General features: G+C 43.8%; 1 pseudogene; it reads right to left on the bottom strand.

Annotated features, from left to right (window-relative positions):
* Nucleotides 1–295: 295 nt before the first annotated feature.
* The window catches only part of LOC101974113 (stimulated by retinoic acid gene 8 protein homolog), a 37390-nt pseudogene continuing 14266 nt past the window's right edge, over nucleotides 296–23419 (bottom strand).

The following is a 23419-nucleotide window of genomic DNA, read 5'->3' as shown; positions in this document are numbered from 1 at the left end:
CTTCGTGAAAGGCCCAAGGACTGTACCTGGTACAGTCTGTACCTGGTACCTCCTGAGTAGGGACAGAGTGGATTGCCCTGGAGAAGAACAGCCCCTTATACCAAACAACCCCGAAAGACCAACACAAGGCCTTGCTTATCTTGTACTTTATACTAATCAGAAACTAAAACCATCAGAACGCTTCTGGGACAGTGCCCTCCAAACAGTCCTGGAAGTCCAAGGCAGGTATAACTGGATCATTCAAACTCGGAAACTCCCGCTCTCCTTCAGTCCCTCCCCTTCCAGTCCTTCTGCATTACAAATCTTCATCGTCAAAAGTCTCCAGGCACCTCAACATTATCATCTCATTGTCATTGGGAAGGTCTGGTTCCTGCCAAAAAGGTGGAAGAGGTTGAAATTTTGATTTAAGAGTTCCAGGCAAATAGGAAGGTCCCATCATCTTGGGTGTGCCCAACTCTCCCAGTCTCCACAGCTATCACCTTCAGCCCCCATCCAGGGAAGAAGGTGGGTGGTCTTATTTCGATTTCACTCAACTCACACAGCACCAGAAAGGAAGCAGAATTGGCTACTCTCCTATCCTGGGGATTTCCAGGATCCCATAAGAGAAATGGGAAAGCCGTAAATCTTTATCCACAGGCCCATCAATAGACAGCACACTACACCATGGTATGCCCCTCATGGAATGCCATGAAGCTGTGGTTTAGTTTATTTTTACTCAAATTTTTTTATTCATCATAATTTTTATTACTATATTGCAGAGGTGGGAATGGGAGCCAGGACCTCACAGTGCTAGACAAGCTACATCCACCAGCCTGCAGCTGCATTTATTTTAAAGAATGAGATCACTATTTGTGGGGTAACTATTAGAAAAGAGGTGAAGTTCAAAACAATTTGTATAGTAGGTACTATTTGTGTTTGAAAGAATATATGAATTCTTGTAGACCGTCTTTGGATGGGTATATAAGATACTGTCAAGGAAGAGAAAAGTTTGATGAGTAAACAAGTCATGGCAGGAGAAAGCCTATGTTTTACTGAATACTTTTTGTGCCATGGACATGGGTTACCTATGAGGTGATCAGCTTTTAAGAAGCAGTGCTATATGTGTTTATGAAGTTTCTCATTCCCTTTACAATGACCTGGCCAACCTCTCGGGCTTGTTCATTACTTCTTCCACTAAAAGTATGTTCTCAGGTATTTTCTCTTCCTGTGTCTCTCCACCCAGCTGAGAAATGACCCTTGTCATTTATTGTCCCTGCATATCAGGGTTGCTCTCCAGGGGTCCTGGGCAGTATCCCCATCAGGTATCTAATGAAAGTAGGTTGGTCCCAAGGTGGATACCTAGATGCGGGGATGACCTCTGCTAGTTTCTCATTCCACATGATCTCCTGGTGGGGAAGGGAAAAGAGAATCAAGAGGATCAGAGAGGCTGGGATGGCTCAGTATTGCCTAGCACATGCCATGCCCAGGCTCTAGCTCCAGTATTGAAAATGAGAAAGAAAGAGAGAGAATCAGAGAAGTTGGATCAGGTAATCTCTAAGGGAATAACATGTGCCCCTGGTTCAGAATGAAGACAACTGCCAAGCTTGAGACAAGATTTAGTCAAGAGAGCACAGGGGGTCCCAAGGGGCCAAGTGTCCTGGGAGGGAACAAAACAACCAAATGAGGCACTTTTAAGCTGCATATTTTTAAGCTGAAAGGAGCAGGTTGTGAGAGATATTTTCTGTTACTGGTTGCTGAAGTGCTCCCCCAAAGTCATGTCCCCCTGGAAATTAATTTGAAACAGGGTCTGGGCAGATGTAATTAGTTAAGGATCTCAAGATGAAGCCATCCTGAATTTAGTGTGGGCTTTAGATCCAAGTGATTTGTGCCATAAAAATGAGAGGGGCAGAGGGACAGAGAAGAAGGACCTGTGAAAACAGAGGCAGTGCCTGGGGGCATGGAGCCATACAGGGCAAGAATGCTGAGTGGTACCAGAAGCCACTGGGAGCCAGGCAGTGGCCAAGAGGGACCCTTTCCTGAAGCCTTTGGAGGCAGTATGGCTCTGCCAACACCTTGATCTCAAGCTTCTGGCCTCCAGAACATTGAAATACGCCTGTTGTTTCAAGCCACAGGTTTAGGGTCACTTGTTAAAGCAGCCCCAGGAACCCAGTTCAGGTACTAATGAAGCCTGATTCAGCCACCTCCCATAAAGCTGATAGGGGTAGCAGTGAGTTGGAGGTGAAACTGAAGGAGAATGAAATTTTCCTCTTTTCACTAGAGTCTACCAAATCCAAGGCCTCCTGCCTAGAACCCCTTGGACAGCTTGCTCAAAACTCAAATCCCAGCACCCCATTCTCATAACACTGAATGAGAACCTTGAGAATAATCTCCCAAGGTGAGTCTAGGGAACACTGAAGTTCAAGAGCCTGTGCTTTATGGAGACACTCTGACCTCTGCTCCTGGCTTTTTTGCCACCTGTGGGGAAAGGAAGTCAGGAAAGCAAAGACTGTCCCCTTTATTTGTTCCCAAAGCCGTGTTGAAGTGGACTTATTTAATAGTGTCGGACAGAAAGCTGGGACAGTTGCTATGAGACAGTTACACCGCTGTTGGTGGGAAGTGGAGACAACTACAGGAATGAGCTCTGAACTCCAAGTGGGGATTGGAAGTGGTGCCCACATGGGGAAATGAATGAAGGGGAAAGGGGCCTATTACACCTTAGCCTATGGAAAAGGTGGCCTAATTATTTTTAGGCAAATGTGAGCCATTGTTAAGCTTGCCCTTTTAAATAAACAGTTGTATTTTTGCCAAATTAGCAGAGAAAAATTGATAGCTATGAATCTCAAAGGGCCTGTCTCCTGGTAGGTCAGACAGCCCTTCACCCTCTGAGAGCTTCAGGAATGGACACCCTAACCAAGACCCCCATGATTTATTGCTGAGAGCCATAGCCAAGTAGAAAGGAGGCATGGCATTTTTGGTTGAAAGGTGACCCCAGCAAGCCATTGAGAAGATAATGATAATGTTAAGATGTGCATTCAATTGGAGATTAGACTCCTGCTGTCTGCCTAGGCCTGCTACTTTGGAGCTCTTCCGGGACTCCCAGAGAGTTCCATTGGTTGGGGAAGTACGGTAGAAGGGAATTCTGGAGGAGGGATTTCCTGCTGGTGTAGTGTGTCCTGAGAGAATGCCACGTGCGTGGTTCACAGGAGAATTCCCAGGGAGTGTGTATGGAGTGTGCTGGTGGAGTTCAGAAATAAAGTTTGTTCCTGCTTCAGTGGCTCGTGATTTGTGCCCAGCCAGATTGTGGCATTTTGTGGCCTGTACAGGGAACACCTGAAGCTCGGAGGTAAGTGAAATTGCTCGCTTCTGAGGGAAGGTGAGAGAATGGGTGACCATTTCAAAAAAAAAAATGTGTTCTTGTTTTAATTTATTTTGTTTTTGTTTCAAGCTGCCTATCCCTAGAACTTTCTCAGGCAAAATGGGAAAAATGGTTGGCTCAAGGTTTGAAGTTGTTCGGACCTGAAAAAGAGAAAATTGATACAACAATTTTTTGTTCCATTTTTGTTTCATGCGGTTTCGGTTTTGTTTTGTGTTATTTTATTGGGTTGTGTTATCTTTATAGTAGATTAGAAATCAGTAAAAAACGAACCGAAAGAGTGTTGGTAAATTGTTAGAGGTTCAGAAAGACATTTTAGATCAAGCAAAAGAGAAGGTGTCTTTTGCTAGTTAGACAGAGGAAGAAAATTTAAAAGAAAAGGGGCTATTAGGGAAAAAGCTACAACAAGAGCCTGCTACTAACACCATTCTATCACCAGAGGGCGTAATTTAACCAATAGCTCCAGAGACAGCTGAGTGGCCCTCAACCCCCCCTAGTTGATAGATGGGATCCTGAGACAGGACCTCAAAGATTAGCATGCCCTATACTTGAGCAGGCAGCAGGGCAGTGAATTCACAGTGTGCTAGATTTCAAAACAGTGAAGCAGTTAAAGGAGGCCGTAACAACCTATGGTCCCCAAGCACCCTTCACTGTAAGCATGGTTGAATCCATTACCATCTTGAACATGATGCCAGCAGATTGGGCTAGAATGTGTAAATCTGTGCTAAATGGAGGAAAATATTTGTTATGGAAGGTTGCCAATAGGAATTTTGCATGGAGACCGCTAGGCGAAATGCAGCAGCTGGTTACCCTCAAAGAAATCTAGATATGTTGTTAGGAAAAGGACCTTCTGAAGGTCAACGGCAACAAATTAAATATGATCCTGCTATATACATACAAATTGCTGCAGACACAGTTAGGGCATGGAAGCCTTTACAAGGACATGGAAATTTACACGGTCAATTATCTAAGGTAATACAGAGAGTGAATGAACCTTACACTGAATTTGTAGATAGGTTATTCAAACAGCTGCCAAAGTTTTTGGGGATACAGAAAAAGCAATACCATTAATAAAACAACTGGATTATGACCACGCAAATCATTGCTGCAGAGAGGTCATTAGACCATGGAAACATGAAGATTTAAACACATATATTAAATTATGTAGAGACATTAATGAACAAGGGCAAGTCTTGGCAGCTGCAGTACAACAGGCTTTAGATGCCAGGCCCAAAACATGCTACAATTATGAAAAAACAGGACATCTTAAAAGAAGTTGCCCCATAGGGGGAGGGATTAACATAACTAGGTATCAAAGGAATAGAATACCAGGTATTTACCCACGATGCCGTAGAGGGAGACTTTGGTCTAATGAATGCCATTCTCAAACCACCATAGATGGTACTCCATTATCAAAAAACAGACAAGGACCAGGTGTTTACCCACGATATTGTGGAGAAAGGCATCAGGCTCCATTGCCAAAAAATGGATGGGGGGCCCAATGCTCCGGGGCCCACAAGCACAAATATACAAAGCAATGGAGGATCCCAGCAACCCCATCATGGTAGTGCCCAGGACACATTGTCCATTAAATCCCTCATCAGACAAACCAGAGGGAGCACAGGGTTGGACATTTGCACCTCCACCAGAGCAGTACTAACTTCAGAGATGGGAGTTCAAATCATTCCCACAGGAGTAAAAGGACCTCTTCCAAAATGAACAGTAGGCTTATTATTGGGATGCAGTACTTCTACACTAAAAGGACTTATGATAAGTCCTAGGGTAATTGATCCCGATTATGTAGGTGAAATAAAAATTATAGCTAGTTCTCCAGGAGGTATATCAGTAATTTCCCCAGGAGATAGAATAGCACAGTCACTAATAATACCCAGCCTGCATGATAAAATTTCCAGTCATACTGTAGAAAGAGGTTCCAGGGGAGTAGGCTTCACAGGTGTAGATTGGGCTATGCTGTCTTTAAATTTAGATTCTCAAGTGCCTGCAAAGTAGGAGAACCGGCGACCCACAGGCAGGTCAGGCCCAGCAATCTGCGAAGAGACAGAGCTGACACACGCGCCTGCAGGGAACAGGGTCCTGCGACCCACCAGCGGCCTTCTGTGGGGCAGGCCCGTCCCCTCCCCCAGTGCCTGCAAGGTAGGAGGGACTGTGACCACCGGCAGAGCAGGCCCAGTGGCTGGTTGGGGCCAGAGCCGGCCCCACCCCCAGTGCCTGCAAGGTAGGAGAACCGGCGACCTACGGGCAGGCCAGGCCCAGCAATCGGCGGACAGACAGAGCTGACACACGCGTCTGCAGGGAACAGGGTCCTGCGACCCACCAGCGGCCTTCTGTGGGGCAGGCCCGTCCCCTCCCCCAGAGCCTGCAAGGTAGGCGGGACTGTCACCTCTAGCAGATCAGGCTTAGTGGCCTGCTGAGGGGCAGGACAGTCCCCTCCCCCAGTGCCTGCAAGGTAGGCGGGACTGCGACCAGCGGCAGATCAGGCCCAGCGGCTTGTTGCGGCCGGAGCCAGCGCCACCCCCAGTGCCTGCAAGGTAGGCATACCAGGGACCCATCGGGAGGTTAGGCCCAGCAACCTACGGAGAGACAGAGGTGCCCCTCGCGCCTGCTGGGTAGGCGGACCTTCGACCGGCCAGCAGAGCAGACCTAGGGCCCGCCAGCGTGGTAGACAGATCGCACCAATTGGTGGAGGATCACAGCCACCATCTGTCCTGCAAGGGAGACTTTTCAACTATACAAGAGCAATATAAATAAATAGAGGGAAAATCTCAAAAACACAACAGCTTCACCAAGCAGAAAGAAACGCCAGCAGTATGAAAAGACAAGGAAAGAAAGGACCACAGGCAATGCAGGTCAACTCAACTCTAGAAGAGGTAATAGCTGCAACAGATGGAATGTCAGACAGAGAGGTCAGGATATACATGCTTCAGATGATCTGGAGTCTCAAGGAAGACATGAGACAGCAAAATCAGACAATGAAAGATCACATTGACAAGGAACTTCATAAACAAATCCAGGAAGTAAAAGATCAATTTCACAGGGAGATAGAGGAAATAAAAAACAAACAAATACAAATCCTAGAAATGCAGGAAGCAATAAACCAACTTAAAAACTCAATTGAGAAAACTACCAGCAGAGTGGATCACTTAGAAGATAGAACATCAGACAATGAAGACAGAGTATTTCAACTTGAAAAGAGCATAGACAGCTCAGCAAGTCTGCTAAGAAACCATGAGCAGAACATCCAAGAAATATGGGATAATATCAAAAGACCAAACTTAAGAGTCATTGGGATACAGGAAGGCACAGAGCTCCAAACCAAAGGAATAGACAACTTATTCAGTGAAATAATACGAGAAAACTTCCCAGACTTGAAGAATGAGACAGAACCCCAAATCCTAGAAGCCTACAGGACGCCGAATGTGCAAAATCATAAGAGATCCACACCTAGACACATTATAATGAAGATGTCCAACATACAGAATAAGGAGAGAATTTTAAAAGCTACAAGAGAAAGGAAGCAGATTACATTTAGGGGTAAACCAATCAGGATAACAGCTGATCTCTCAACACAGACTCTAAAAGCTAGAAGATCCTGGAATAACATATTTCAAACGCTAAAAGAAAATGGGTTCCAACCAAGAATCGTGTATCCAGCAAAATTAAGCTTCAGGATGGAAGATGAAATTAAAACATTCCATGATAAACAAAAGTTAAAAGAATTTGCAGCTAGAAAACCATCTCTTCAAAAAATCCTTGGCAAAACACTACAGGAAGAGGAAATGGAAAACAACAATGAAAACCAACAGTGGGAGGTAGGACAGTAAAGGGGGGAAAAATCAAAGAGAAAAACAAATCAGGTTTAACAGCATTAATAAACAAATATGGCTGGAAGAACAAACCATATCTCAATAATAACTCTAAATGTTAATGGCTTAAACTCACCAATTAAGAGACACAGGCTAGTTGAATGGATCACAAAACAAGATCCAACAATATGCTGCCTTCAGGAGACGCATTTGATAGAAAAGGATATACATAGACTGAAGGTGAAAGGTTGGGAAAAATCATATCACTCATATGGACTGCGGAAACAAGCAGGAGTGTCCATACTCATATCAAATAAAATAGATTTCAAACCAAAGTTAATCAAAAGGGATAAAGAAGGACACTACATACTGCTCAAGGGAACCATACACCAACAAGACATAACAATCATAAATATATATGCCCCAAACAACGGTGCTGCTGCGTTCATCAAGCAAACTCTTCTCAAGTTCAAGAGTCTAATAGACCACCATACAATAATCATGGGAGACTTCAACACACCTCTCTCACCACTGGACAGATCTTCCAAACAAAAGTTGAATAAGGAAACTATAGAACTCAATAACACAATTAACAACCTAGACTTAATTGACATATATAGAATATACCACCCAACATCAAGCAGCTACACTTTTTTCTCAGCAGCACATGGATCCTTCTCAAAAATAGATCATATATTATGTCACAGGGCAACTCTTAGACAATATAAAGGAGCGGAGATAATACCATGCATCTTATCTGATCATAATGGAATGAAACTAAAAATCAACCATAAAAGAAGCAAGGAAAAATCATGCATCACTTGGAGAATGAACAATAGGTTACTGAATGATCAATGGGTTTTAGAAGACATCAAGGAGGAAATTAAAAAATTCTTAGAGTATAATGAAAACACAGACACAACATATCGGAATCTATGGGACACATTGAAAGCAGTTCTAAGAGGAAAATTCATTGCTTGGAGTTCATTCCTTAAAAAAAGAAAAAACCAACAAATAAATGATCTCATACTTCATCTCAAAATTCTAGAAAAAGAAGAGCAAAACAACAGCAAAAGAAGTAGAAGGCAAGAAATAATTAAAATCAGAGCTGAAATTAATGAAATCGAAACAAAAGAAACAATTGAAAAAATTGACAAAACGAAAAGTTGGTTCTTCGAAAAGATAAATAAAATTGACAGACCCTTAGCCATGCTAGTGAAGAGAAGAAGAGAGAGAACTCAAATTACTAGCATAAGGAATGAAAAAGGCAAGATCGCGACAGACACTTCAGAAATACAGAAGATAATCAGAAATTATTTTGAATCCTTATACTCCAATAAAATAGAAGATAGTGAAGGCATCGATAAATTTCTTAAGTCATATAATCTGCCCAGATTGAGTCAGGAGGATATAGACAACCTAAACAGACCAATATCAATTGAGGAAATAGAAGAAACCATCAAAAGATTACCATCTAAGAAAAGCCCAGGACCTGATGGGTTTACAGCAGAGTTTTACAAAACCTTTAAAGAGGAACTAATACCAATACTTTTCAAGCTATTCCAGGAAATAGAAAAAGAGGGAGAACTTCCAAATTCATTCTACGAGGCCAACATCACCCTGATTCCGAAACCAGACAAAGACACTTCAAAGAAAGAAAACTACAGACCAATATCTCTAATGAACCTAGATGCAAAAATCCTCAATAAAATTCTGGCAAATCGGATACAAAAACATATCAAAAAAATTGTGCACCATGATCAAGTAGGATTCATCCCTGGTATGCAAGGGTGGTTCAATATACGGAAATCAATAAATGTTATTCACCACATCAATAGACTTAAAAATAAGAACCATATGATCATCTCGATAGATGCAGAAAAAGCATTCGACAAAGTACAGCATCCGTTTATGTTCAAAACTCTCGAAAAACTAGGGATAACAGGAACATACCTCAACATTGTAAAAGCAATTTATGCTAAGCCTCAGGCTAGCATCATTCTGAATGGAGAAAAATTGAAGGCATTCCCTCTAAAATCTGGAACAAGACAGGGATGCCCTCTCTCACCACTCCTGTTCAACATAGTTCTCGAAACACTGGCCAGAGCAATTAGACAGACGAAAGAAATTAAAGGCATAAAAATAGGAAAAGAAGAACTTAAGTTATCACTATTTGCAGATGACATGATTCTATACCTAGCAGACCCAATATGGTCTACAAAGAAACTGTTAGAGCTAATAAATGAATTCAGCAAAGTGGCAGGTTATAAAATCAACACGCATAAATCAAAGGCATTCCTGTATATCAGCGACAAATCCTCTGAAATGGACACGAGGACAACCACCCCATTCACAATATCCTCAAAAAGAATAAAATACTTGGGAATCAACCTAACAAAAGAGGTGAAAGACTTATACAATGAAAACTACAGAACCCTAAAGAGAGAAATTGAAGAAGACCTTAGAAGATGGAAAAATATACCCTGTTCATGGATAGGCAGAACTAACATCATCAAAATGGCGATATTACCAAAAGTTCTCTATAGGTTTAATGCAATGCCAATCAAAATCCCAACGGCATTTCTTATAGAAATGGAGAAAGCAATCATGAAATTCATATGGAAGAATAAAAGACCCAGAATTGCAAAAACAATACTAAGCAGGAAAGGTGAATCAGGTGGTATAACGATTCCAGATTTCAAACTATACTACAGAGCAATAGTAACAAAAACAGCATGGTACTGGTACCAAAACAGGCGGGTAGACCAATGGTACAGAATAGAGGACACAGAAACCAACCCACAAAACTACAACTTTCTTATATTTGATAAAGGGGCTAAAAGCATGCAATGGAGGAAGGATAGCATCTTCAACAAATGGTGCTGGGAAAATTGGAAATCCATATGCAACAAAATGAAATTGAATCCCTTTCTCTCGCCATGCACAAAAGTTAACTCAAAATGGATCAAGGAGCTTGATATCAAATCAGAGACACGGCATCTGATAGAAGAGAAAGTTGGCTACGACCTACATGCTGTGGGGTCGGGCTCCAAATTCCTCAATAGGACACCCATAGCACAAGAGTTAACATCTAGAATCAACAAATGGGACTTACTCAAACTAAAAAGTTTTTTCTCAGCAAAAGAAACAATAAGAGAGGTAAATAGGGAGCCTACATCATGGGAACAAATCTTTACTCCTCACACTTCAGATAGAGCCCTAATATCCAGAGTATATAAAGAACTCAGAAAATTAGACAATAAGATAACAAATAATCCCATCAACAAATGGGCCAAGGACTTGAACAGACACTTCTTAGAGGAGGACATACAATCAATCAACAAGTACATGAAAAAATGCTCACCATCTCTAGCAGTCAGAGAAATGCAAATCAAAACCACCCTAAGATACCATCTCACTCCAGTAAGATTGGCAGCCATCACGAAGTCAAACAACAATAAGTGCTGGCGAGGATGTGGGGAAAAGGGTACACTTGTACATTGTTGGTGGGACTGCAAATTGGTGCAGCCAATTTGGAAAGCAGTATGGAGATTTCTTGGAAAGCTGGGAATGGAACCACCATTTGACCCAGCTATCCCCCTTCTGGGTCTATTCCCTAAAGACCTAAAAAGAGCATGCTACAGGGACACTGCTACATCGATGTTCATAGCAGCACAATTCACAATAGGAAGACTGTGGAACCAACCTAGATGCCCTTCAATAGACGAATGGATAAAAAAAATGTGGCATTTATACACAATGGAGTATTACTCTGCATTAAGAAATGACAAAATCATAGAATTTGGAGGGAAATGGATGGCATTAGAGCAGATTATGCTCAGTGAAGCTAGCCAAGCCCTAAAAAACAAATGCCAAATGTCTTCTTTGATATAAGGAGAGTAATTAAGAACAGACTAGGGAAGAAGAGCACAAGAAGAAGACCATCATTAAACAGGGTTGAGAGGTGGGAGGGAAAGGGAGAGAGAAGGGAAATAGCATGGAAATGGAACGAGACCCTCAGGTTTATACAAAATTACATACAAGAGGAAGTGAGGGGAAAGGGAAAAATAATACAAGGGGGAGGAATGAATTGCAGTAGTGGGGGTAGAGAGAGAAGAGGGGAGGGGAGGGGAGGGGAGGGGGGATAGTAGAGGATAGGAAAGGCAGCAGAATACAACAGACACTAGGATGGCAATATGTAAAGCAATGGAAGTGAAACTGATGTGAATCTGCAATCTGTATAAGGGGCAATATGGGAGTGCATAACCCACTTGAATCAAAATGTGAAATATGATATATCAAGAAATATGTAATGGAGGGGTAAGACAAGATAATACAAATGGAAGAAATGATTTACAGTAGAAGGGGTAGAGAGAAAAGGGGAGGGGAGGGGAGGGGAGGGGGGATAGTAGAAAATAGGACTGACAGCAGAATACATCAGACACTAGAAAGGCAATATGTGAATCAATGGAAGGGTAACTGATGTGATACAGCAATCTGTATACGGGGTAAAGTTGGGAGTTCATAACCCGCTTGAATCAAACTGTGAAATATGATGTATTAAGAACTGTGTAAGGTTTTGAACGACCAACAATAAAAAAAAAAAAATTTAGATTCTCACCCAATGCTAAATCTAAATATTCAAGGATGTGAATTTAGTGTGCTACTGGACACAGGTGCAGACTTTAGCATCATATCTTGTCAAGAATGGCCAAAACATTGGCCGTTACAACAAGCCACTCAAATGCTTCGAAGCCTAGGAGTGGCAACTAATCCCCATAGAAGTGCAATGGTATTAGATTGGAAGGATCCTGAAGGATGTGAAGGAACTATACAGCCATATGTATTGGATAATCTTCCTATAAATTTATGGGGACAAGATGTCCTAGATCAATTAGGTTTGTGTTAACAAATAACATAAATCCTAATGCGCCTACTACTAGGGCTAGACAAGGTTTTAGGAAAGAAAAATGATTAGGAGAACAAGAACACGTTATAGCAGCACCAATTCAAATAGATCAAGGAATAAACAGACATGGATTGGGTTTTCAGAAGGGGCCACTGAGACAATCATAATTAATTGTAAATCAGAAAGACCAGTATGGGTTCGTCAGTGGCCCCTGACTAAAGAAAAGATACAAGTAGCCCATGACCTGTAAAACAACAATTAGTGGAGGGACATATACAACCTTCTGTATCTCCCTTTATGGGCCACCAAATGCCGCACTGTGGCTGGGCACAAATCATGAGCCACTGAAGCAGGAGCATACTTTATTTCTGAACTCCAACAGCACACTCCACACACGCTCCTTAGGGTTAGGGGTTCTCTCGGGATACACTACACCAATAGGAAATCGCTCCTCCGGAATTTCCTCCTACTGCACTTCCCCAACCAACAGGAACTCTCTGGGAGACCTGGGAGAGCTCCAAAGTAGCAGGCCTAGGCAGACAGCAGGGGTCTAATCTCCAATTGAATGCACATCTGAACATAATCATTATCATCTCAATGGGTTCTGGGGTCACCTTTCAACCAAAAATGCCATGCCTCATTTCTACTTGGCTATGGCTCTTAGCAATTTATGTCACCATAAGCTGCAGAGGAAGTTTTTTAGGAGTAGAAATTATCCCTTAAACGCTGTGAGATTTCAGAGGATGAAATGGTTCAGCCTTTTGGAAAGATGTTACATAACATGTATGAAGGCCTGCCAAGAGCTGCCCTGGGATCTGGTCCCTGCTTCCAGGGGTTGGTCACCAGTGCTGCTTTGCCCAGAGGACACCCTGCTGCTTTTTTCTCAGTTTCCTTGATGTCTTCCTTTTCACAGGAGGCTTTAGGCTGAAGTTGACCATCCATGGAATAGGACAGAAAGATTGAAAAAATGTCTGCCCATTGCCTTCTTGGGGTAATCAGGGTGAGGGTGGGCCAGGCCCCCTCAAGAGCTCTTTTTGCCATCCTAACAAGGGTGGGTAAGTATCTAGCTGTCCTACCTGTTTTAACTGAGTGTTAATGCAGCAAAGGCCTTTAAAAAAGTCAATGATCTGCATATAGAGCTGAAACTTCCCCTCTGGGTTTTCTGGGTTGCAGATGGCAAACAATGAACTGTCAACAGAAAGAAAGAAGAAACAGCAAATGTTTAGAATCCTGATTTTTTTACCTCTTCTTGACTACCCTTCCCCCTGCCAAGCATTTGGATCGTGGTGTATATGCAACACTTTCATACACCCAGTCGAATTCTTGGACAGCCCACAGCTTTTCTTGAATGGTTTGTATTAATTTTGTCAAGTTTCATGTCTGAAATCCTCCAGAAAAACAAGACTATGATAGGACTGGATCTTGTGCCCTAATTTAATGTTTTGAGCTGTGGCATTTCAAATGAGGGAGCAAGGTTTCTTTTACCTCTGAGTCAACCTGCTGGAGCAAAGCCCAAGGTTTGGTTCCCACCTGTGGCTGCTAAGGCACATTTTGAGTTCAGTCCCAGGAAAGACCCCCTCTCAGTGTGTCTAGCCTGGAGCTCAGGCCCTGCAGAAAGGAGGCTGGTCTTCCAGCTCTCCTTTCTTCCAAGGGGAGCAGCCCGGTGCAACTGAAGCCTTGAGGTACAGTGGCTGTGCGTCCTGTAAACCAGATGATATTTTTCCTTCACTCTTCCTCCTGGGATGAGGTCCCACAGCCAGACTAAGAACCCCACTGGCAGTAATCCCTACCTTTTCTAGAGAAATCAGGGAAAGCCTTTTTAATGGGTTGGTTTTTGTTCCACTAAAATGTCAAATATTGCTTGGCAAGTGTGCTTTGGTGGCTTCTTGACCAAGTTGTTTTTGCAGCCTGGGCCCAGTGCAGAAATAGGAATGTCAGCTTGCAGCCAGCTGCAGCAGAATGACACTCGGCACACAGCTGATGAGAGCTCATGTCACCACATGAAGTGGCTTTGGAGAGGGAAGAGTCTCCTCCGTCAATCCCTGTCTCCTCTGATCTGAAAGGGCCTGCAGGGGCAGGTGAGGTGGAGGAACCATCCCTCAGATCTGGACTGGGGTTCTACTTGAAGCTGTCCTGGACCTTGCACAGCTCTCGTGCCTTACCAAAGGCCTGAGCGGGAGGCCAGGTTTCCACTGAGAGGACAATGAAGACACTCATTCGGATCCCCAGTTGAAGATGGCACCCTCATTCCCAAGGCAGAAAAACTCAAGGTCCAGGTTTATTTTGAGCCTTGACACTAGCTCTGTCCCTGTAGGCCATAGGCCCAGCCTTGCACGCAGCAGCCAGGGAATTTCAGTGCCAGACTGACTTCCTCTGAGAAAATGCCCCTGCTAAAAACTGAGTCCAAGTCCTCCCTGTTTTAAATCTTCCCAGACCCCGTTTTATGTCCTCTTGCTCCTTGGGTGAGCCACACCCTTCTCTGCTTTTTTCCAGAGCTGTTCTCATCAGCACTGTGAAACACAGCTCAGAGAAGCCCCTAAGGTCAGGGCACAGGCCTGCCTCCATGTTGGCCCAGGTCCTCTGTGCCCCAGAACCCCTGCCCACTCTCCTGTCCATGAGCTGCCTGACCCTGGGTGCTATGGACTGAAGGTCTGTGTCTCACGCCCAATTCATATGCTGAAACCTAACCCCCAAGGCAATGGTATTAGGAAGTGGGGCCCTTGGCAGGTGATTAGGACCTTTATAGGAGAGGCCTGGGAGACATCCTGGGCATTGAGCCCAGGGGAGCTTTACCACTGACAACACTGAGCTACATACCCCCATCCTGGCCCCTTTTATTTTTTATTTCACTAATTTGCTTAAGGCCTCCCTGATTTGCTGAGGCTGGCCTTAAACTTGCAATTCTCAGTGCCTCAGCCTCCAAAGTCACTGAGATTACCAGCATGCACCACCTTGCCCAGCAAGATACGATGACATTGAGAAGATGCCTCCTACGAGAAATGGCCTTCATTAGACTGAATCTGCTAGCATCTTGACTTTGGACTTCCGGCTCCCTAGAACTGTGAGCAATAAATGCTGTTGTTTATAAACCAGCTGGTTTCTGGTATTTTGTATAACAATGATCTTTTAGCAAGGCTAGATCAGCCTGAAGCAGGACTAAGACATACTGGGAAACCCACCAAAGGAAACAGGTGCATTTACACAACCTGGGGCTGATAACCTGGTGTGTTCTAGCCCTGGGCCAGGACAGAAGACTCTCTTCTCTGAGGATGCCCCAGACAATGTCATCCCCAAAGTAACAGTACAATCCTAGGATCAGTCCACTTCAATCACAAGGAAAAAGTGGGTCCCTGAGAACTTGCACCTATCTGGGAGCTGCAGAGGAAAGGCAGGAAATGCCCAGCAGACATACAAACATGTGTGCACACCTATTCATGGAACACACACACACACACCCACATGCCCCACAATCTCATACTCACTTACACAGTTGCACACCGACTCACACTTGCTCATGTTGTCTCACACCATTTTTTCACCTAGGGCTGGAGGTACTGGGAGCCTCACTTTTGTCCAGGAAGCTTGCCACATCAAAGGCATCTTCACAAAGGATCTGAAAGAAAGTACAGAATTCCTTAAGTCAGAAATAACTTCGCAGTTTGACACTGGTGAGGCTGCTGGGCGGAGAGTAGAAAGCTTTCTTTGTACACTCATCCCCCAAATGCACAAGTGTCAAAGCTGGGGTCCAAACTCAGGGTCTCTGCTTCATAATCTTCCCCAGAGCTGAACATTAAGCTCTTGACTGCCGAGGACAAATTGCCAGCCCTGGATATGGCTGAGAGAGAGGAAGTACTGGGACTGTCTCATCTTTCCAAAGAAGAGAGTGGCTCAGGCATGGGAGGTGACAGCAGAGCCCATCCTGTTTACAAGCTGGAATGTCTCATCTGAACCTCCCAAGGTGGAGAGTCTGTTTAAGCCACAATGCATAATCCAGCACTTTCACATCAGGGCAGCTGAAGGCAGGGTTCGCCTACAGGAGGGACAGCTCGAGCCTTGGCATGTACTAGCTGTGACTTCCGGCAAGTTACTTCATCTCCCCATCAGTCCTCAACAAAACAGGAGTCACAGCTGCTATGGTTTGAATGCTGCAGTTCCCTCCAAAACTCTCATAGAAATTTTAACTGCCAAAGTAATGCCATTGGGAGGGGAGGCCTTGAAGAGGAAGTGAGGAAGTGAGGACTCTGCCCTTGTAGGTGGATTTAATGCCTTTACAAAAGGGCTTTCTGGAATGAGCTCTCTCTCTCTCTCTCTCTCTCTCTCCCCACCTCCCTTCTCCAGTATGTGCGGTGCAGCAGGGAAGTCCTTGCTAGATGTCGGCACACTGATACTAGATTGCTGGCCTCCAGAACTATAAGCCAACAAATTTCTGGACATTATACATTACCCAATCTCAGGGATTCTGCCACAGCAGCACAAAGTAGACTGAGCTAACAATGTGGCCTACTCAGGGTTGTTGCAAAAATTCAGATCATACACCGGACACAAAATAATGGCTCAATATGTTGGCTGTATTGAATATTATCTGCTTTATAAACAAAACAGTGTTGTTGAAATTCTAGAAAATAGAAACAGATAAGGAATATAAGAATCCCTTAGAATCCATCAGAGATACCTGCTGTTGCTATATCAATCCACTTCTCTTCCTTTATTTCCCCAGGCCTATTATATAATGATAATGACAAGGACTGCTAGTAGCAATATAAGGATAATGACGATAAGCTTCCAAATTTAGAATTTGGTTATTTAGACAATATTTGGTCCTTTAATCTGTAAATATTCTGTAAAAACATGATTTACCCTTAAGATTGATGGATGTAGCAAATAGAAATACAAGACGCCTAGTTAAATTTGAATTTCAGATAAAGAATAATTTTTTGTCATAAGAATGTCTCCCCAAATTACACAGGATATTTTTTGAAAAAAAATATTTAAAAAGTTTAGCTGGACATGTTTTATTTTCTTTGGCACCTTATTTACTCTGGTGATCACCCTGAGGGAAGGAGGGGGTGTCCTCTGGCCCCCTGTACCTGCAGGTCCTGCCAGGGTCCCTCCTCACTCCTACCCAGGACACTGCTCGTGCCCAGCTCTTCATGTCTTCACTCAATTCACTTCTGTGTAACTGAATCCCTTGGAATTCTGGCTATGTGGGTGGTCCCTTCCAGTTTTCTGAATATTTTCTGGTGTCCTACTTACATTTCTTTTGTTACTTCAAAGAAGCTCTGCAAGAGGCCATAGAAAGGCCTGTGCTCTCTTCTCCCCACAGGTCTGAGACAGGGACCCAAGCCCTAAATTCCCCTCCATAACAAAACAGCCTGCAGAGTTGCAGGCCACACGTTGTCTCCATGTATTCAAAGCCCCCTCATGATCCAAACAGGAAAGGACTCAGACCAGGCTCCTTTTGGAGTTCCCACCACACTTAGGGACCACATATCCCAAACCTGAAGCAGAATGTTCTGGGGCCTCCTGGACCCAGAGAACCCTGAGAACAGGGGTTGGCAGCAACACAATTGTTAACTTTTCCAGAAGGACCAGGAGCTGCAGTAAAACTGAACTAGCAGAGCACAGAGCTGACCTAGAAGCCACAGCAGGAACAGCTGTGGTTGGCCCTGTCTTGAGCATGAGTGTGCTCTGTTCCACTCACCTTCTTACCTGCCTGGCTTGACCAAACCCTGGGCAGGAAGCTCCTATTCTTGGGCATGGCTGGGGGAATCTGCTGCCTGTTTCCCTCAGCACCAGAAAAGCACCAGCCTTCTCTGAGAAAGGCCAGGCAAATCATTCCCATGATTTGGGACATTAGAGTCTGTTTTCTGTTTGGAGCTGTTCTTCCTTGAGGAAATGTTCATGTTGGCAAATGCACAGGTGCTTGTGTACACCACACACACACACACACACACGTTCAGTTACTCAGGATTTTGATATATACTTTGTGTGTGTGTGTGTGTGTGTGTGTGTGTGTGTATGCAAGACTCAAGGGCTAGGTACCTTAGGGTTACAAAGACATCTACCCTGGCTCCCCTCTCCTGTGTGCCTCAGGTATGAAATCTTGGGCTGCTGGTTGCCTTGGTTTTTCTTAATCCATTATAGAGGACTTGCATCCTCTCATGGTGGACCCAACATTAGGGGAAAAACAGATGGGAAGCTGCTGCATTCGTGATTGGGGGTGGTCTAAGGCAGTAGCCATGGACACTTGCACATGTGCTCTGGGAGGTCTTGCCAATAATGTCTGGTGCATCAATCATCTGGAGTGCTTGTTTAAAATGTGGATCCCCAAACCCTAACCTCAGGAATTCTGATTCAGTGGATCTGGGGTGGGAGCCAGGAACCTGCCTCCTTACTGTGCTCCATGGGTGATTCAGGAAGATAATGAGAGGCTGACTATCCACACATAGTCCAAGGACAGAGAGATTTGAGCAAATGAGAGGAATACAATCCCTGAAGTAGGAGGTGTGCGTTTGGACAAATCACACCTCTAACTAGGTCTGCCAAATGGAGGGTAGGACTAGGTGACAGCTCTGTTGTTCGCTAGACTTAGAGATGACTGTGGAAGTTTCCAGAAGGATTGGGGTATTCCATGGCTGTAACTGTAGGGTCAGAAGCACATGGAAGTTCTCTGGTTCTAAGACTCCCCAGAGGGAGTGAAGGGAGACGAGTATGGGGGTCTCCTCAAAGGGACCACCCACCGAGGGGCATTTGGATAGTCACAGCAAGGGGGAAAGGGGTCATAGCCATGGATGTTAAATGTCCTACTAAGAACTGGTCAGGTGCAGGGAGCAAAGAACCTCCTGTCCCTGGGCTAACAGAGTGAGGGCAGCCTGGGCCCATGTGGGAGCAGCAGTCTTTTGAAGTGCTCCTAAATCTGGAGGAGCTGCTGTTGCCCTGCTTTTATCTCAGCACAGGATGATGGCTAACACCACCTGGTGCCCACTCTGTGGACTGTGGCATTCAACTACTGGAAAGCCGAGAAAGGCATTTACAGTGGAAGCTGTGGTTGCCCCCTCTTCACCCACTGGTTGCAATGTTCTATGGGAACTGGTCACCTCTCTGGGTCTGTGCCTGATGGGTGCTTGTATCATCCTTTATCATCGGCTCAGTAAGCTGGACAATTTGGGCCAATGAGAGGGGAGGAGAAGTATGGTAGAAGCTTCTGGAAAAGTTTCTCCTTAATTAAGAGCTTTTACAGGGATTCTCTCTCTACCTGGTGTATAGGAGGAAGAATGACCACTGGGGGTGAGAGAAGTGGGGAGTGGAAGGAAGGATGAGAAACCTGAGAGTGTTGAGAACCACAGCTGAAGGGGCCCCAGCAAACTTCCAGCTGCCAGCAACCAGCTGCCAGCTGATGATGGGCTTACAGCGGCCCCAGCAAACTTCTAGCTGCCAACTGATTGGCTCCTCTGCGGTTATGCTCATTGGGCTGTTTTACCATCCTTTCAGACCACAGAGCTGCTCACTGGGGGACTTTTTTTGGCTCCGCCCACACAACCCAGCAAATCAGCCTCAAGAGCAGGAGGAGTGGAGGAGGTTGAGAGGCTTGTGGGAAGCCTGTAGTGGCAGTTGGACTCTGAGGGAATTCTTGAAGAGCTGTTGTGCGGTGTGTGTGTTCTAAAAATAAAGTTCATTTCTTTTGACAAGTGGCTCCTGAATTGTGCCCAGCTAGACTGCAGCATTTGGTGGCCTGTACAGGGAATGACTGAAGGTAAGTGATAAGGTAAACTGCTCGCACCTGAGGCAGGGCAAGAGGATGTGTAGCCATTTTAAGATTCTTCTTTTGTTTTGCTTCACATTTGTTTTAAGTTGCCTGTCCCTGGAGATGTGTAAGATGGAAGAAAAACTGCTCACATCTGAGGAACAGATAGAGAGAAAGGACGGATGGACATTACAGGAGGCTATTATAATGATTTTTTGTTGTTCGAATTTTGTTTTACTCTGTTTCAATTTTGTTTGGCGTTATCTCGTTGGGATGTGTTATAGTTATAGTAGAAATATTCAAGTAAAAGAGAAGGTCTCTCAAGCTAGTCAGACAGAGAAAAAAATTCAAGCAAAAACGAAGGTCTCTCAAACTAGTCAGACAGAAAAAAAATCAAGTAAAAAAGAAGGTCTCTCGAACTACTCAGACAGAGAAAGAAAGTTTAAAGCAGAAAAAGCCATCAGGGGAAAAGTTACAACAAGAGACTGCTACTAACAACTTTCTATCTGCAGAGGGTGTAAGTGTCCAACCAACAGCGCCACCTCTATTTGCTGGGAGGCCCCCAACACCCGTAGTTGATAGATGGGATCCTGAGGTAAGACCTCAAATATTAACATGCTCTGTATTTGAGCAGGCAGGAGGGCAGTGAATTCACCATGCTTTAGATTTCAAAACAGTGAAGCAGCTAAAAGGGGCTGTAACAACCTATGGTCCTCAAGCACCCTTCACTGTAAGTATAGTCGAATCTATTACCAACTCGAACATGACGCCAGCAGATTGGACTAGTATGTGTAAAGCTGTGCTAAATGGATGACAATACCTGTTATGGAAGGTTCCCAATGAGGAATTTTGCAAGGAGAAGTCTAGGCAAAATGCAGCAGCTGGTTATCCTCAGAGAAATCTAGATATGTTGTTAGGAAAGGGACCTTATGAGGATCAGCAGCAACAAATTGCATATGATCCTGGCGTATACTTACAAATTGCTGCAGATGCGGTTAGGGCATGGAAGACTTTACAAGGACATGGAGGTTTACAAGGTCAAATATCTAAGGTAATACAAGGAGTTAATGAATCTTACACTGAATTTGTAGATAGGCTCATTAAAACAGCTACCAGAGTTTTGGGGAATACAGAACAAGCAATGCTATTAATAACACAACTGCCCTATGAGCAAGCGAATCATTGGTACAGGGAAGTCATTAGACCATGGAAACATGAAGATTTAAACACATATATTAAATTATTTAGAGACATTAATGAACAAGGGCAAGTCTTGGCAGCTGCAGTACAACAGGCTTTAGATGCCAGGCCAAAAACATGGTACAATTGTGAACAAACAGGACATTTTAAAAGGAATTGCCCCATAGGAGGAGGGTTTAACAAAACTAGGTATCAAAGGAGTAGAATACTGGGTATTTGCCCACGATGCCATAAAGGGAGACATTGGGCTAATGAATGCCATTCTCAAACCACCATAGAGGGTACTCCATTATCAAAAAACGAACAAGGACCAGGTGTTTATCCACGATATTGTGGAGAAAGGCATCAGGCTCCATTGCCAAAAAATGGACAGGGGGTCCAATGCTCCAGGGCCCACGACCACAAATAAATGGGGCACTGGAAGAACCCAGCAACCCCATCAGGGCAGTGCCCAGGACACATTGTCCATTAAATCTCTCACTAGACAAACTAGGGGAAGCACAGGATTGGACATCTTTGCCTCCGCCAGAACAGTACTGACTCTAGAGATGGGAGTTCAAATCATTCCCATAGGGGTAAATGGACATCTTCCCAAAGGAACAGTAGGCTTATTATTGGGATGCAGTTCTTCTACTCTAAAAGAACTTATGATAAGTCCTGCCATAATTGATCCTGATTATGAAGGTGAAATAAAAATTATAGCCAGTTCTCCAAAGGGTCTATCAGTAATTTCACCAAGAGATAGAATAGCACAGTTTCTGATAATACCCAGCCTACATGATAAATTTTCCAGTCATACTATAGAAAGAGGTTCCAGGGGATTAGACTCCACAGGTGTAGATTGGGCTATGCTATCTTTCAATTTAGATTCGCGCCCCATGCTAAAACTAAATATTCAAGGACATAAATTTAATGTGCTACTGGATACAGGTGCAGACCTTAGCTACATCTCTCGTCAAGAGTAGCCAAAAATTGGCCATTATGACAAGCCTCTCAAAAGCTTCGTGGCCAAGAGTGGCGACTAATCCCCATAGAAGTGCAATGGCATTAGATTGGAAGGATCCTGAAGGATGTGAAGGAACTATACAGCCATATGTAATGGATCATCTTCCCATAAATTTACGGGATGAGATGTCCTAAATCAATTAAGACTAACATTAACAAATAACATCAATTCAAATGCGCCCACTATTATGGCTGGACAAGGTTTCAGGAAAGAAAAAAGATTAGGAGAACAAGAACAAGTTATAGCAGCTACAATACAAACAGATCAAGGAACAGACAGACATGGATTGGATTTTCAGAAGGAGTCACTGAGACAATGAAAATTACTTGGAAATCAGAAAGACCAGTATGGGTTCCTCAGTGGCCCCTGACTAACGAAAAAATACAAGTAGCCCATGACCTGGTCAAACAACAATTAGCAGAAGGACATATACAACCTTCTGTATCTCCCCATTATACTCCCATTTTTGTCATCAAAAAGAATTCTGGTAAACAGAGATGATTGCAAGATTTAAGAGCCATTAATAATGAGATGGTTATTATGGGACCTGCTCAATCGGGGATTCCTCAATTGTCTGCTTTGCCAAAAACCTGGTATGTTTTAGTTATAGATATTAAAGTTTGTTTTTGTTTCAATTCCAATTCATTCTGAGGATAGTCCACGTTTTGCATTTACTATCCCTGCACTGAATCATGAAGGTCCTGATCAGAGATATGAATGGAAAGTACTCCTTCAAGGGATGGCTTACACCCCAACTATGTGTCAAATTTATATTAAGAAAGTAATCCAGCCACTTAGAAATCAAAATCCCGAACTACAAATATTTCACTATGTGGATGATGTATTATTAGCACACAAAGTGAAAAACACATTGCTAGAGTCAGAGAAATGCAAATCAAAACCACCCTAAGATACCATCTCACTCCAGTAAGATTGGCAGCCATTATGAAGTCAAACAACAACAAGAGCTGGCAAGGATGTGGGGAAAAGGGTACACTTGTTCATTGTTGGTGGGACTGCAAATTGGTGCAGCCAATTTGGAAAGCAGTATGGAGATTTCTTGGAAAGCTGGGAATGGAACCACCTTTTGACCCAACTACTCCCCTTCTTGGCCTATTACCTAAAGACCTAAAAAGAGCATGCTACAGGGACACGGCTACATCGATGTTCATAGCAGCACAATTCACAATAGCAAGACTGTGGAAGCAACCTAGATGCCCTTCAATAGACGAATGGATAAAAAGATGTGGCATTTATACACAATGGAGTACTACTCTGCATTAAAAAGACAAAATCATAGAATTTGGAGCGAAATGGATGGCATTAGAGCTGATTATGCTAAGTGAAGCTAGCCAATCCCTAAAAAACAAATGCCAAATGTCTT

The sequence above is a fragment of the Ictidomys tridecemlineatus genome, chromosome 2, assembly GCF_052094955.1.
Source record: "Ictidomys tridecemlineatus isolate mIctTri1 chromosome 2, mIctTri1.hap1, whole genome shotgun sequence".
Classification (NCBI taxonomy): Eukaryota; Metazoa; Chordata; class Mammalia; order Rodentia; family Sciuridae; genus Ictidomys; species Ictidomys tridecemlineatus.
Note: the sequence above shows the minus strand (reverse complement) of the source record. Positions and strands in the feature narration are given on the sequence as shown.